This window comes from Cryptomeria japonica, chromosome 10, assembly GCF_030272615.1.
Source record: "Cryptomeria japonica chromosome 10, Sugi_1.0, whole genome shotgun sequence".
NCBI lineage: Eukaryota > Viridiplantae > Streptophyta > Pinopsida > Cupressales > Cupressaceae > Cryptomeria > Cryptomeria japonica.
Genome location: NC_081414.1, coordinates 118,852,815 through 118,867,815, shown reverse-complemented (window position 1 = coordinate 118,867,815; position 15,001 = coordinate 118,852,815). Strand labels below are relative to the sequence as shown.

Here is a 15,001-nt window from a genome sequence, read left to right as displayed (position 1 = left end):
CACATGCGCTGTGGAAACATATGTTTTTATATCTTGCATTGTTCGTAAGTTCTCCTTCTCAATCGTGATGGATATATTATATGGTCAACTACATCCGTAGTTTATGAGTAACTGCAAACAGATATTTGCACAAGTTGGTTTTTTTTTTTTTTTTAACAGAACATGAACATGTGATAGTAATCAAGTAGTATTGTCAATAAATAGACATCTTATAGATCCGTGTATACAGTCTATTCATGAAATCAAATGGGAATCAAGGCGGATAAATGTGGAAAACAAAATTGATTTTTTTTTTAATATGAAATATTGAATAAAAATACTCACGATTAAAAGGGATGTAATGCAACTTGGTAGCGCGTTTGTTTTGGGTACAAAATGTCGCAGGTTCAAACCCTGTCATCCCTACCTAGTATTCTTTCTTTTCTTTTTATAAAAGAAAAGAAATAAAAAATCGAGCGATTTTTATTCAAAGAAACATCAATAATTGGTGATTGAGGCATACCACATGCAAAAATGTTTTAAGAGTCAAAAAGGCCCTTCTTTGCTTAAAAAAAAAAAAAGTGCTCTTAGTTCAGTTTGGTAGAACGCAGGTCTCCAAAACCTAATGTCGTAGGTTCAAATCCTATAGAGCGTGATTATGCTTTTTTCCTATCTTCTTGTCACTTAAATTGAAAAAGCTAATGGAATCTGATCCTTCAGAATTAGTAGGAGACCCCTTCATAATATGGTCCTAAATCAAATATCCAATTGATCACCGTGTCGGTACTATAAATATGCAGTTACAAATAATCCAGCCAAAGTTATAGGAATTAGACCTAACACAATTCCGGATAACAAAACTTCAATCATATTTTGTTTTATTAAAAAAGAATAGGTAAGGATTAATAGCTAATCTACATAGTACCTCAAATTGACTCGGAATCTCAATCCTTATTGAGGGTTTTATTTTATTTCAAACAAGTCGTATATTGCTTAAACCAATGAATAGGACTGAGGTGAAAATAAGCAAAGCTAATAAAAAACCAAAATAACTAATTATAGTAAGCATGGAAGAGATCGATGAAAAAAATTAATGATTGATACGTATTTTTGTCAGGGAATTACCTCAATTTTTTTTATCTAGGAGCAGAAAAAAGAGTTTAAATAAATACATACAAAGTTAGAATGGAATATCTAACAATTATTAATGTTATGAACAAACATAGAGAGAATAGACAATAAAAAGGTATTCTGTTATAAAAAAAGTGAAGATGAATAAATAAAATAAATACCTATTGTGTAGTAATTTTACAATTTATCCTACATAATAGTCTAGTACCAAGTATTAGATGAATAAATTTGACAATGATTCTAATTAAATCACCTTACATTATCTCTACTGGTCTTTAGAACGATTTTTTTTTTTGCTACAGCCAAGCATAGTAAAAACACCGTATGCTATAAATGTATTCACTTTTTCCATATGCCCCTTTAATTTTAAGGGCAAGTCTTTTTAGTAAAACTTGAAATCCTTTTTTTGTAAAAGAACTTCTAAAGGAAAATAAGAATAGAATAACATAGTTACAATTCGATCAAGATAATTTCCACTATTCATCGATTTCTTTTTATTCATAAGAGGAATAACACTTCGGTTGTTGACACTTCAAAGTGCTATCTACAGAAGTCATTAAGTTCATATACTATTATAAATATACAATATAAATAACATAAAAAAAAAATAGAAAAAGAAAAAGTATAATATTTTCAATGAGTTGTATTTATAATGAATGATACTCCTTAATCTTCTTAAAACGATATGCATGTATTCAAGTGATAAAGTAACCTATGGAAGTGAGAGCCATTACAATTATTAATGCTCAAATGAAATTAATTTCCCCATGATCCGTATATCCAATTGTTGCAATATAGAGACAGGGTTCCTTCCGGAAGCTATTATTAAATTGAAATATGCGAGATTCTCTCATTTCTGTTCAGTAAAAAAATAAAAAATGTTTGAATTAAGTTGATCAAACAGAGCTGGAGTAACTGGTAGCTAGCAGGATGGTTCTATCCTGCTCTCTTTTAATGTTAAGCAAAATTATATTGCTATGTTAGAAGCAGGCTAGCTATACTTAGTATACTTCAAATATACCCTTGGTATCATATTGACAATCAAGCAAAGATTGTAGAAGATATCAGTAGTTTTCCATTTCCTGATCTCTTTCTTTCATGGGATCAATTTACCCTTGATTTTACAATAATATAGGGAGCTTAGCATGTCTGGGAATACGGGAGAACATGCTTTTGCTGACATTATTACTAGTGTTCGATATTGGGTTATCCACAACATTACTATACCTTCTCTATTCATTTCATGTTGGTTATTTGTTAGTACGGGTTTATCTTATGATGTATTCGGGAGCCCTCGGCCAAATGAGTATTTCACAGAAAGCCGACAAGAGGTTCCATTAGTCACTGGCCATTTCGATTCATTAGAGCAACTTGATGAATTTACAAGGTCTAGTTTTTAGGAGGTATTAATGACTATAGATAGAACCTATCCAATTTTTATAGTTAGATGGTTGGCCGTTCACGGGCTAGCTGTACGTACGGTTTTTTTCTTGGGATCAATATCAGCAATGCAATTCATACAACGATAAACTTTTTATAAACTAAATCACGGAGCTATTTATGACACAATCAAACCCGAATGAACAAAATGTTGAATTGAATCGTACAAGCCTCTATTGGGGGTTGTTACTAATTTTTGTACTTGTTGTTCTATTCTCTAATTACTTTTTCAATTAGGAGCAGTGAGAATATTTTTTCTTGCCCAATTTCATTTATTGAGATATAATCTAACATAAAAACTTAAAGTAAACATTAAAAGAGTTTATAGAAATGACCGATACCATCGGAAGGATCCCTCTTTAGTTGATAGGCCTTTTTGCAGGTATTCTCATTATTGGTTTAATAGGTTTTTTTTTTTACGGTTCTTATATGGGATTAAGGTCTTCCTTATAAGAAAGTATCAAAAAGAATTTGAGATCGCCCTAAAAGAAAGAGCATATAGAATGAATTCTAAATCGTCCATATCTGAATGAGGTAGCATGATATTTTTTGGAAGATAAGAAAGACTGAAAAAAGAAAAATCTTATTGATGTTGATGTGTGAAGTGTGTGTGATTGGTATTGAGGCCTCCGAAGTAGTTTGGTATTGCAGATTGTGTATCAATGGTGGATTCTATAGTCACATAAATTTGTATATTTAATTAAATAAATATTTACTATTTATTTGATTATTTATCTACTAGCCCACAATTTATTAAATTAATATTTAATTAATTCATCCTCAATCCCTTCTCCTATTAATTAAATAAATTATCCAATTTATTTAATTTAATTCATTAAACCACACCTTTAAATCAATTAAATAAATAAGTCATATTTATTTAATTTAACCCCTTTCTTCTTTTAAATAAATTAAATATCTATTAAAATCCCCCTTCTAACCCATTTAATTAAATCCCCCCACTTGAAAAATCCTACAAATGCAGATTGCGACAACAATTGAAATAAATTAATTTTATTTTAATTAAAATCTATTTTCCCCACCCACTTGCATTTTCCTACATCTCCCACTTGCCTCCTAAATCCCCTTCCTAAATTCTTCTAGAACCTATCTAATCCTAATCAATTAGCCTAAACCCTTCAATCATTCCTTTTCTCTAAATTTGTAGGATGTCACTTCTCAAAGTTGGAGGAAAGTCTTCCAAAAGCAATAAAGCCTTTATGTCTTCAACAAGCTAACTTAGTGAGTTCCCCCAAATTTGGAAGGACTCTTACAAATTTTTCCCCAAAGTCTTCCAAACCATTAATGGTTAACTCACCCTTGTGGCATGGTTAGAGACTTTTTGCCTAACTCAACCTCCATGTAACCCATGTGTCTCCTCAAGTATTTATTGCTTTGACCATGGTTATCCTCACAATCTCTTTCACAAGAATTTATCCATTGGATAAAGGCATTATTCTTTGAATAATGAACTTATTCATTCAACACAACATTAACCTTACCTCCCAAGTTAACCCTCAAGTCATGTCAAGCATTTAATGCTTCTTCCCTCTCCCTTCAACCCATCTCATGTTGATATTTGTCATCCTGGGATTGGATTGAAATCCCTCACATGGATCATAAACCCTTCAATCCCGACCCTTGTTGAGATTACTCAATCTCAACCATCCATTGCTCTATTCTTCCTATAAATAGAGCCCATTCCTTCATAATCCAGATCCTGAAATCTTGTATGCATTAACCTATAGTGAAATTTAGAGAACATTTAGCATAAATATCTACTTTTGTCTTTTGGCTAAATTTAACATTAGATAATTAGATAATATCCCATTTTAGCTTGTTTACATTTGCATTCTCATAAGTCTTCATTCTACAATCTTGAATCTCCATAAGACATCTAAAATAGTGCAAAAAGCTACTAAGAGTTACACTCATTTGGGAACTTGGAGAGGAGAGGAACAAGGGAGGAGTAGCTACAAATATGGTGGAGGGCATTTGGAGATGTCTTATTGCATTTCCTTATTTTTATCAAGCTTTCCATTTTGTGTTTTGTGTCTCTCTTGATATGCTTGCTTAGGATAGTATTTAATTTCTGATTTCTAACACTAACACTTGGTTTGTTGCTTGTGTGCTTGTGTTTGTTATCTTAACATTCCTTTTTACAGAGCATCAATTGGTGAACCCGACGTGAATCGAACACGCAACCTTCTGATTCCAATTTTTTAAACTACTAACTTTTTTTATTTTTATTGACACACAGGTCGCGCTTTAGCGCCATTGTTCAAGCTCTAGCACCTTCGAAAGTTGGTACTTTAGTGCAATTGTTCCTAATAATAGCGCTATTGTCTTCCAATTGGCACTATTGTCCTTCTTATAGTGCTATTGAGCATTAAATAGTGCTATCGTGTCTAGTTTTTGTGCTTTTGCGCTCTTTGTTTGACAGAATTTATTTTGTTTAAACAGAGTCTTTTAGCGCGATTATAGTTCTTATAGCACTGTTGCACTCCTTTTAGCGCATTTGTTTGTTATTCAGCGCTTTTGTGTTAAATAGAGCTTTTGTTTTCACACAAAGTAGCACTGTTGTAACAAAGAGTTGTAAAAAAGACTTTTTGTAACCGAAAAATCAGAATTAGGCTTGTAGAAGCCCACCAAAAACTCCATTTTTCATTTTTACTAACTGTTTGTCTTTTGTGCAGATTTTTAAATTAGATTAGGAAGTAAATTTACATTTTTTTATGAACTTTTCAAAGTTGGATTAAAATGAATTCACTTTCTATTTTAGCTTAAATAAACTTCACATTTTCTTTTGGGTATAAAAATAATCACATATTTTGTTTGGGCTTATAAAAGGAATCTCACTTGTCAAGTTAAAAAGAACTACAAACTCAAACCCAACAAAATTTATTTTTACAAGTTAGGAATCATTGTATTTTGGTGCTTAAAATCAACAAGACAATTTTATTTCTTGCATCAAACTAAACATCACAATCAACATTTTGTTTGGGCAAGTTTAAAAAGAACAAACCATTTGTCCCTTCAAGCTTCAAAGTGATTTACTTCAAGCAAACTTGTTTCAAATTCAGTTGACCAGTATTTCAAGTTCCTAGATAACACAAACATTTTGCCTTGAAAGTTAAAAAGAACACCATGATTGTTGGAGCAACATCTCCAAATATTTAGATCACATTGCTATAACTTGGTTAAAAAAAACAAATGTTTTTGGTGATTGGCACACTTGTTTAAAGTTTGTCGAGTGGTCCTACTTCTAACACACACTATCCTCTCCCTTGGCTTTCATGGTTCTAGGTGCAAGAGAAAAAGTTTTAGTAACACACAAAATTTTATCTTTTTAAGAGAGGCCTGCCAAGAGACACATCACTCTTGGAAATGACCTCGCATGGTAAATCCTTCGATCCGCTATAGAAATCAGGTGTGAGCAAAAGTTGTAGCCTTGGGTATAGCTATTCCTACAATGTAACTTGCCGAAAGAACATATGGGCCCCACCACAAGTTACAAGGCTCTTAAGTGAGTCACTGCAGAATGAACTTGTGTCCAAAAACATCAAACATTACTAGACACATTTTTATATAGAAGCCCACCCATTCTATTGATTGAGGATATTTGTGAGAAGTTTAGTGCAAGAGCATAGATGGTTTTGCTCCCAAGATACTCACCATACATATTTTCTTGAGTAGAAACAGGGATTTTTGAAAGGCTACTTGTAGCTTGATAAAAGTGGTGACTCCCCCATCATAGGGATCATTTATGTGTTATGCTCACACGAGACTTAGTATATCACATCCTTACCTACCATGGTGGGATTCATAAGGTATGTAGTACCAAATTTGAAGGCATGTCAAGATGTGGGTTGAAAATATCACAACTGGTCAATTGACCTTAGGGATAAAAAGTGTTTGACTTGTCTTCGTATTGTGTTAGACCAGTAGAGATTTGAGCTGACTTCAGGCTTTGGAAACATCTAAAATACACTTGTAAAAAGGGTCCAAGTTGATGATTGGGTTGATCTAGACCCACACCTATGTGTGCCTTTTGAGGCAACATTATTGTGCTTGTGTGCTTGCTATGTTTTCTTGTCAAAGAAATTCAAAAACAAATCAAAAACCAAGTATTCATTCAACAATTTTCCATCAAACATCAAGCATTGTGCAAACAAGATATTAGAGTATATGACCATCATTTAGATTTTGAGAAAGAGGAATCTTATCAACATATCAACTTGAAGAAAAGACCATTAAGCTCAAAGGCTTTTACCAAAAGAAGGAAGTTTTTCTATATCAATAGACAAATTTTTCTCTCACATAGAGCCTTCTTGCATCATATGCACTTGTATCTCCAAGGAAAAACCAACGAATTCGACAAAGAGCCTTTAAGAAATAGAGCTTTCACACAATACAGAGCATTTGGTTATCACAAAAATAAAGGAGGAAAAATAAACTCTGCTTTCTTTCCAAACATCTGTATTACACACAACATAGCTCGAGAAGAACAACCAACTCCTGAGAGAGAAGAGGAAGAATTTGTTCCCTTGTAACACAAAGTTTTTTATTGAGGTTCACATCCTACCCATTTCCACTTTCACACTCAACACATCACAAACCACCTAAATCTCAAAACACAAAAGGGTCTTGTCCTTAGTTCTTTTTGATATTGCTCGAATCAAAACAACAACATAACTTTTAGAATGCCTCTCATCTAGGATCAATCATCCTAAGAGTCATTTCTACGCAGGTTAAAACTAGTTTATGAGTGCATCCTCTCATTACTATATAGCTTTGGTTTGTAACACATCTCAAACCTTGCTATACCTTATCACATCAACATTATTGAAAACACAAGAGCAATTCACCAAGAATTCTTGTTGACATCCAACCTTCAAGTATTATAGATTTATCATCACATAAACATTTCATAAAAACCTTATCTTCCATCAAAAACATCATCATCATCTCACAAAACCATTTTTTCACAAGTAATCAACAAAATGGCTCACACAAGATCAATAACTCGACAACCAGAGATCAAAGAAGAAGAAGAAAACCTCAATGATTACCATGAGGCTATTGGAGGAGGCACAAATGATGAAGATCCTAGCACTCCAACTCCTGAAGCTATCGAAAGAGCACAACACAATCCCAGGTTCAATAGACTTTTTTATGAAATCCTTAGAAACAAAGCAGATGCTCATTTTCTGAGACTTGCTCAAGAGGGGGCCAAACTACCCTCTGACTTTGATACTACACAAATACGTCAAACATCAGAACAAAGCCATAACGAGGGTGGAAGAGGTAGAGATTACCTCCGATATGACCTTAATCAAGGGAATCCTCCCCCACCTCCTCCTCCTAATGACATAGACATGTTGAGGCAACAAGTTGAGAATCTAGCCCAACAACTCCACAGTGGTGTGAAGACTACCCAGTTTTCACTTAATGATATGTGTCCCTATCCCTTTGATAGGAATATACATATGCCACTTTTTCCGTGAGGGTTTGAAACACCTAAGTTTGAAAAATATTGTGGAAAAGGAGACCCTCGAGATCATGTCAGGGAATTTCACTCAGCTTCCCTAGAAGTGGCATATGAAGATACATATCTAATGTGCCTCTTTCCTCAGAGTTTGGGAGCGATGACCACACAATGGTTTTCCCGATTGCCAGGTGACATTACAACATTCAAAGAACTGGTCCAAAAGTTCATTGTGCATTATTCACATAACATAGAATGCGATGTTACCATGGCAGATCTGTGCAATACCAAACAAAAGGTAGGGGAGCTAGTTTCAGTTTTTTTGCAATGGTGGAGACAACTTTCTAGTAGACGTTATCTTCATCTACCTGAACGAGAGCTAGTGGAAATATTTATTTCCAACTTGAACGATGAAATGGAATTCCACCTAGACATGAAGGGCACAAAGTCCTTTGATGACATGATCACCTAGGGATTAAAATGTGAATGAGCCCTTATCAAAAAGGGACTTATCAAGATATACAATAAACCAAAAGATGGCCCTCGCCCGTGTTTTAATAGTGATAAACCCAACTTTTGGAATAAGAACAAAGACATCGTCAATGACGGGGTTGTAGATGCAAGGACCATAAAGAGTGCACAACCTATGGTCTGATTTGCGGGGCAAAACCCCCCTCCTAAAAGAAACACTATTGCTCCTCCACAAAATCCAGGTCGCAATGCATCGCAAGAGGAATCAAGACAATGACAACAAAATTATAAACCAAAATGTACATACATACCCTTACGGGAACCCATCGAAATAGTATCGCGTCAACTGGTCTCTTCAAATCTGGTAACCTTACCAAAGACATCTAATTATGAACATCAGGTCAAACCTCCATGGTGGAGAGATAATGTGTTGGCATTTTTGATGTTTATGTTGTGATTGTCATTGATGGACACACACTTGTATTGAGATCCCCTTTATATGTATGATCTCATGCTCAACCGGTATTTGTTCCAACCGGTATGTTGTATTCTAGTCTTTAGACTAGTGGTGATTTTGCAGAATGTGTTTCCCGGTCTAAAGTGGCATGTCGACCCCAAGCGGTTTGCAGATCACAAGCAGTACGAGGAAGCAAAGCGGCACAACACATTCTTACTAGTCTTCATTTTTTTCAAACCGGCAATCGACATTTTGTATGAACCGGTAACACTCTGTGATGAGTTACCAACCGACATTTTGTGATGAGTTACCAATCCACCGATTTTTTGACGGTGCCGACACATTGACGGTGATTCTTGTGTCGTGTTACTGAGTATGTCTAGATTCACTGAACCTAGGAAATTGTAATGTAATCCTATTGGACTGACAGGAAATCAGATTCCTTTAAAAGGACATCATGTCTAGGTTTTTTTTAAAGTTGTTGAAGAAGTCGCGAATAGGGTTTATGTTGAGCTAGGGTTTAAGATGGAAGTGCAGAGCGATCTTATCAGAGAAGATCAAGTTGTTACTGAGAGAGATAGAGGAGATTGAAGTAATGTTGGAATGCATTAGCTGTGAGAAATACTAGATCTAACCAAGCAATTTGTGCTAGTAGATAGATCAAACACTTGTTGATTACTCACATCTTTGACAAGTTTGTAGCCCTTAACCGGGTAGGCCTCAAAGCCTTTGTAAAATCCTCTAACAAGGTGGTTCACACATGTGAATCTAAAATCCTCTAACAAGGTAGTCTTTAATCAGACTTATCTCCTAACAGAGATTGAGATTCCTAACAGGATCTATTTTGGTGAAGAACATTGTAAGACCTTAACTGGTCTGGTTTCTATTCTGCAGATAGTGACTTGTGAGTTCCATCTCACCATGGTTTTTCCCAGTTGGGTTTCCACATCAAATATCTTGTGTTATGGTTGTATTTCTTTTGTGGGTGAATGTTTTATTCGCATTTTGGTTTGTATGTGTGATAACCGGTTTGATTGTCAGACTGCTTTACCGGTTTATCTTTAGACTGTGTAAGTGTTTTAGTGCAAAGATTTTTGGCATACTAATTCACCCCCTCCTCTTAGTATTCATCATAATGAACATTGTGAATTCCACCAAGGGAAAGGGCAAACAAGTAACTACCATAGACTGAAATATCTTGTTCAAGATCTTATTAATCGAGGAGAAATTAAAATCGAAGGACACAACCCAAAAACCTCAAATAATGATCATCTCATGTTGAAAAATCCACTTCCATCACAAGATCAAAGGGGTCCTTCCACCTAAGGGTGAAACACTGATACAACTGATTACACGCGAATTGCTTATAATTATATTGTGAATCACCTATATGACGCCAACGAACAAATTGCAACCATCACCATGAAAAAACTCACATCATGAATGCAATGTTATTATGCATCGCATCAAGCTCACTATAAAAGCAGCTCCACAAGGATCAGCACCCATCCCCAAACAGTATAATCTTGTGGAGTAGTTAGATAAAATGCTCGCACTCATCTCCATACTAGAGATTTTGCGCCTATCCTCATCTCATAAAACAATCTTGGATCAAGCTCTCCAAGAAGCATCAATCCCTGCCAATCTTAATACACATCAATTTGGAGTTATGGTTGGTAATCTTAGGTCATCACCATGTGTCACTTTTTCTGAAAGTGACAATACATCCTTCCAACAACCTCATAACGCCTCACTCCATATTGACGGATTTATAAACCAACGTCGGATCAAGCGAGTCTTGATTGACAATGGTGCCGGTCTAAATATATGTACATTACAGCTGGTCACAACATTGGGATATGCAGTAGAATCAATGGATCCTCGCAAAAAGATAACCATAAAAGCCTATGATGATGCGGAGCGTTCTTCAAAAGGAGCAGTTGTGTTACCAATCCGAGTAGGCCCAGTGGTGAAGCACATCATCTGTCAAGTTTTGGACCTTCCTCTGCCATATAATCTCTTGTTAGGAAGACCTTGGATAAACACCATGGAAGCCGTTCCATTCACCTATCATCAGTGTATCAAGTTTCCACATAACTGTGTAGAAATCACAATCCTGGGTGATACAAATCCATTTGCATATTGTAACAATATTAACCATCAACCAGAGATCACCGTGCCTAACAACAAAGAATCCATTCCATCCATATCACATGCAAGTCCCGCTTCTCTTTCTAGTTCAATCACCCCTATACCACAACAAGAGAAATTGAAAATGAAAATGGTTGAGGAAGGTCTGGGGGAATATAATCTAAGCCAACTCTTTTGTGTTGGGCAATTATCCACTTTACCTTGAACTTATGACAGGCCTCAAAAGTTACTTCAAACACCACTGGTCAAGCCAGTATGCACTTTTGCACAATTCATCCCTGGAAAAAGTTAGGAAGAGGAAACTAGAGATGAGGACCTAGCAAAATAGATCTACAAAGACCCTAATACCATAGAACGCCTGCGGGATAAGCTGCCCATAGACAAATATTGAAAAGGTCTTTTTATCTTGCAAAGGATGGGCTATGATGGCCAGAGTGCTTTGGGACCTTGCAAACAAGGAAGACATGAGCCCTTACAACCAGAGTTAAAACCAAAAGATAACATTGGATTGGGTTTTCAAAAAGAAGTTCATCCTAAACTCAAATTCAAAGGAAAGCCTAGCACCCCTCCATATCATCCTGATACTCTACAGAGGCCACCTTTGATTATATTGGCAGCACCAGCAAAACCAACTGCACCAATAAGGCTGAGAATTCCATCAATAGCATCCACAACACTACTTGCACCGCTAAAAATACCTGCAAAATCCATAATCCCACTAGCAACACCAATAATACTTCCTATAACACCGATAATGCTACCTGCAACACCAATCATCTCACCAATCAAACCCACAACCCCATCAGCAACAACAACCACATCAACAACACCATTAGCAACATCTGTACCATCGACAACATCAAAAACACTAATATTTCCATAAAAAATAATAGATTCAACAACACCGATACTCCCAGTATCAGATTCAATGATATCGATAATCCTCCCTGCAGCACCAACCATTCCATCACCAACAGCACATCAGTTGATCACAACTACAATGTTCAACTCAAAGGATATCCTGGTTTGGTACAGTAACCAGATACTCAAGAGTGATTCAGAGACTGACTCACATGAATGGGAATTTGATTTTGTGCATCTAAACACATCAGATGAGGAAGACACATCACCACCTCGACCTCACAAAGACATGCCTATTTATGGAGAGGTAGGGATTAAAACCTCTTGGGTTCTTGAACTAGAAGCACCTTCCACAAACCCTACGTCACATCCTACATCTGATTCTAACAGGGAGAGTACCATCAATGACCTTCACCACAATGTCTTAACCCTCACTGACGCTACCCATGAACTTAACCTGATCGATGAGGTAATGCCCATTATCAATCCTGAACTCATTGAATGGAACCAACATAATCCCCCATGCCTTGACCAATTCTAAAATGATGAGGCTATCATTGACTTTTTGGAACTATGGGATAACATACCAAGCGGGGTTCACAAAGTTGGATTCGCCATCGAGCTTAATAGTGCAACATACTTTGGGGTGGATGCCAAACCTTTCAGTTACAAAAACATCACAATAAAACATGGATCTTCCAGTGAAAACCACATAGTGGCACTTGCTAATCCCAAAAATGTAAAAACAAAGAGCGTGTTTGATGGTGAAAACCTCTCTGAGGCGCTTGAGGATGAAAGGTTTGACATCCTCCCCTCTAGTACAAATCAGGAACAATCAACTATCCTCATCGAGGAAACAAAAGAATTCAATGTGGGGATCCCTGAGACTGCTCACCAAATACATCTGGCGTCTCTTTTAACTCCAGAGGAACAACCTAAATTTGTAGAATTCTTCCAGAAGCGTCAGATCAACTTCACATGGTCATATGCAGACATGCCTAGTCTAGATCCTGATTTAGTCATGCATCACCTCACCATGGCAGAAGGAGCTAAACCTGTCAAAAAGAAGCTTCACAAGATGCACCCCCAGAATCTAGATAGTTGTACTAGTCAAAGTAGAACTTAAGAAACTCCTGGATGTTGGTTTTATCAGACCAATTGATTACGTAGAGTGGATCTCTAATATAATACCTGTTGGTAAACCAAATGGGGTCATCTGTATCTGTACATATTTAAGAGATCTAAACAAGGCATGTCCTAATGATGACTTACCCCTTCCAAACATCGACATGATAGTGGGCCTAACAGCAGGACATGCCATGCTTTCTCTTATTAATGACTTTTCAGGGTACAACTAGATAAAGATTGCTCCAGAAGATCAACATAAAACTACCTTCACATGCCCATGGGGAACATACTATTGGAACGTGATGCCTTTTGGTCTAAAGAATGTAGGGGCGACCTATCAAAGAGCTATGAACATCATCTTTCATGATATGATGCATACCATAATGGAGGATTATTTCGATGACTTGCTGGAAAAATCATTAACAAGAGAAGGTCATCTTGCCATATTAGATGAAATCTTTGACAGACTAGAACAATATCATGTTCGACTCAATCCAAAGAAATGTGTCTTTTGAATAACCTCAGGGAAGCTTCTAGGATACATTGTCTCAAGTAAGCGCATTGAGGTCGATCCAGTAAAAGTCAAAGCAATCATGGACATGCCACCTTCAAAAAACATCAGTCAGCTAAGGAGACTACAAGGGCAACTACAATCAATTTGAAGATTCATTGCACAACTGGCAGATAAGTGTCATCCCTTTATACATTTGTTACACAAAAACATCCCCTTTCAATGGGATGCCAGATACCAGCAAGCATTCCACATTCTTAAGGACTATCTCATGAATACATCATTGTTGATCCCACCAGATCCAGGCAGACCTCTCTTACTATATATCTTAGCTACAACTACAACATTAGGAGTATTGCTGGCACAACACAATGTAGAAGGGAAAGAGTGTGTTGTATACTACATATCTCGCACACTGGTCAGCTATGAACTCAATTACACACCTATTGAGCGAGCTTGCCTAGCAGTTATCTTGGCAGCCACCAAACTGAGACACTACATGTTGACACATAAGGTACAACTCATTGCAAAGATCGATCCACTGAAGTACCTACTCAGTAAAGCAACATTGACAGGCCGCTTCACCAAATGGGTGATGATTCTGAGTGAATTTGACATTGAGTATGTGGACCGTAAGGCTATCAAAGGCCAAGTTATTGCAGATCAGTTGGTCGATGTACTGCTAAAAGGAAATCATTCTCTTATTTCTAACTTCCCAAATGAAGAGATATTCATGGTCACAGTAGTACAACCCTGGAAGTTATATTTTGACGGTTCATACACTAGACACGGCTCAGGGGCAGGCATTCTATTTATCAAACCACAAGGTGACAACATCTTGAAGTCTTACCAGCTAACATTTTCATGTACAAACAACATAGCAAAGTATGAGGCCTTGATTACAGGACTTAGACTAGCCATATAATGGAAACTTAAAGAGCTACAGGTATATGGCAACTCTTAACTGGTCATCCGACAAGTCACCGATGAATATCAGACGAAGGATGATAAGCTTATACCATACACAAAATGGTGGATAGTTTCAAAGCATCCTTTACTACTATCGCCTTTGAGCAGATACCCAAAGATTAGAATCGAGCTACTGACGCCATGGCCATGATTGCATCTCTCCTAGATCTTCTACAGAATTCAACATGCTATGTGTTCTTGGTAGAACAACTTTGAATTCCTTCTTATGATATCCCCAAATCCGAGATGATATGGCATCTTATCGGTTCCAATTCCCCATGGTACAGTGAGTTCTTTACCTATCTCCATGATCACACACTTCCTCCTAACCAATCGAATAACCAACGTAAAACCTTCATCTGTCAAACCACTTGATATACCATTATTGCTTAAACCCTATACCGGTGTAGTCTTG

At 36.4% G+C, this 15,001-nt stretch overlaps 1 non-coding gene across 1 annotated transcript; it reads left to right on the top strand.

Annotated features, from left to right (window-relative positions):
- The first annotated feature begins 560 nt into the window (after nucleotides 1-560).
- On the top strand, nucleotides 561-634 carry TRNAW-CCA (transfer RNA tryptophan (anticodon CCA)). The gene has a single exon. It is a non-coding gene; the product is annotated as a tRNA-Trp (tRNA).
- Nucleotides 635-15,001: the final 14,367 nt, after the last annotated feature.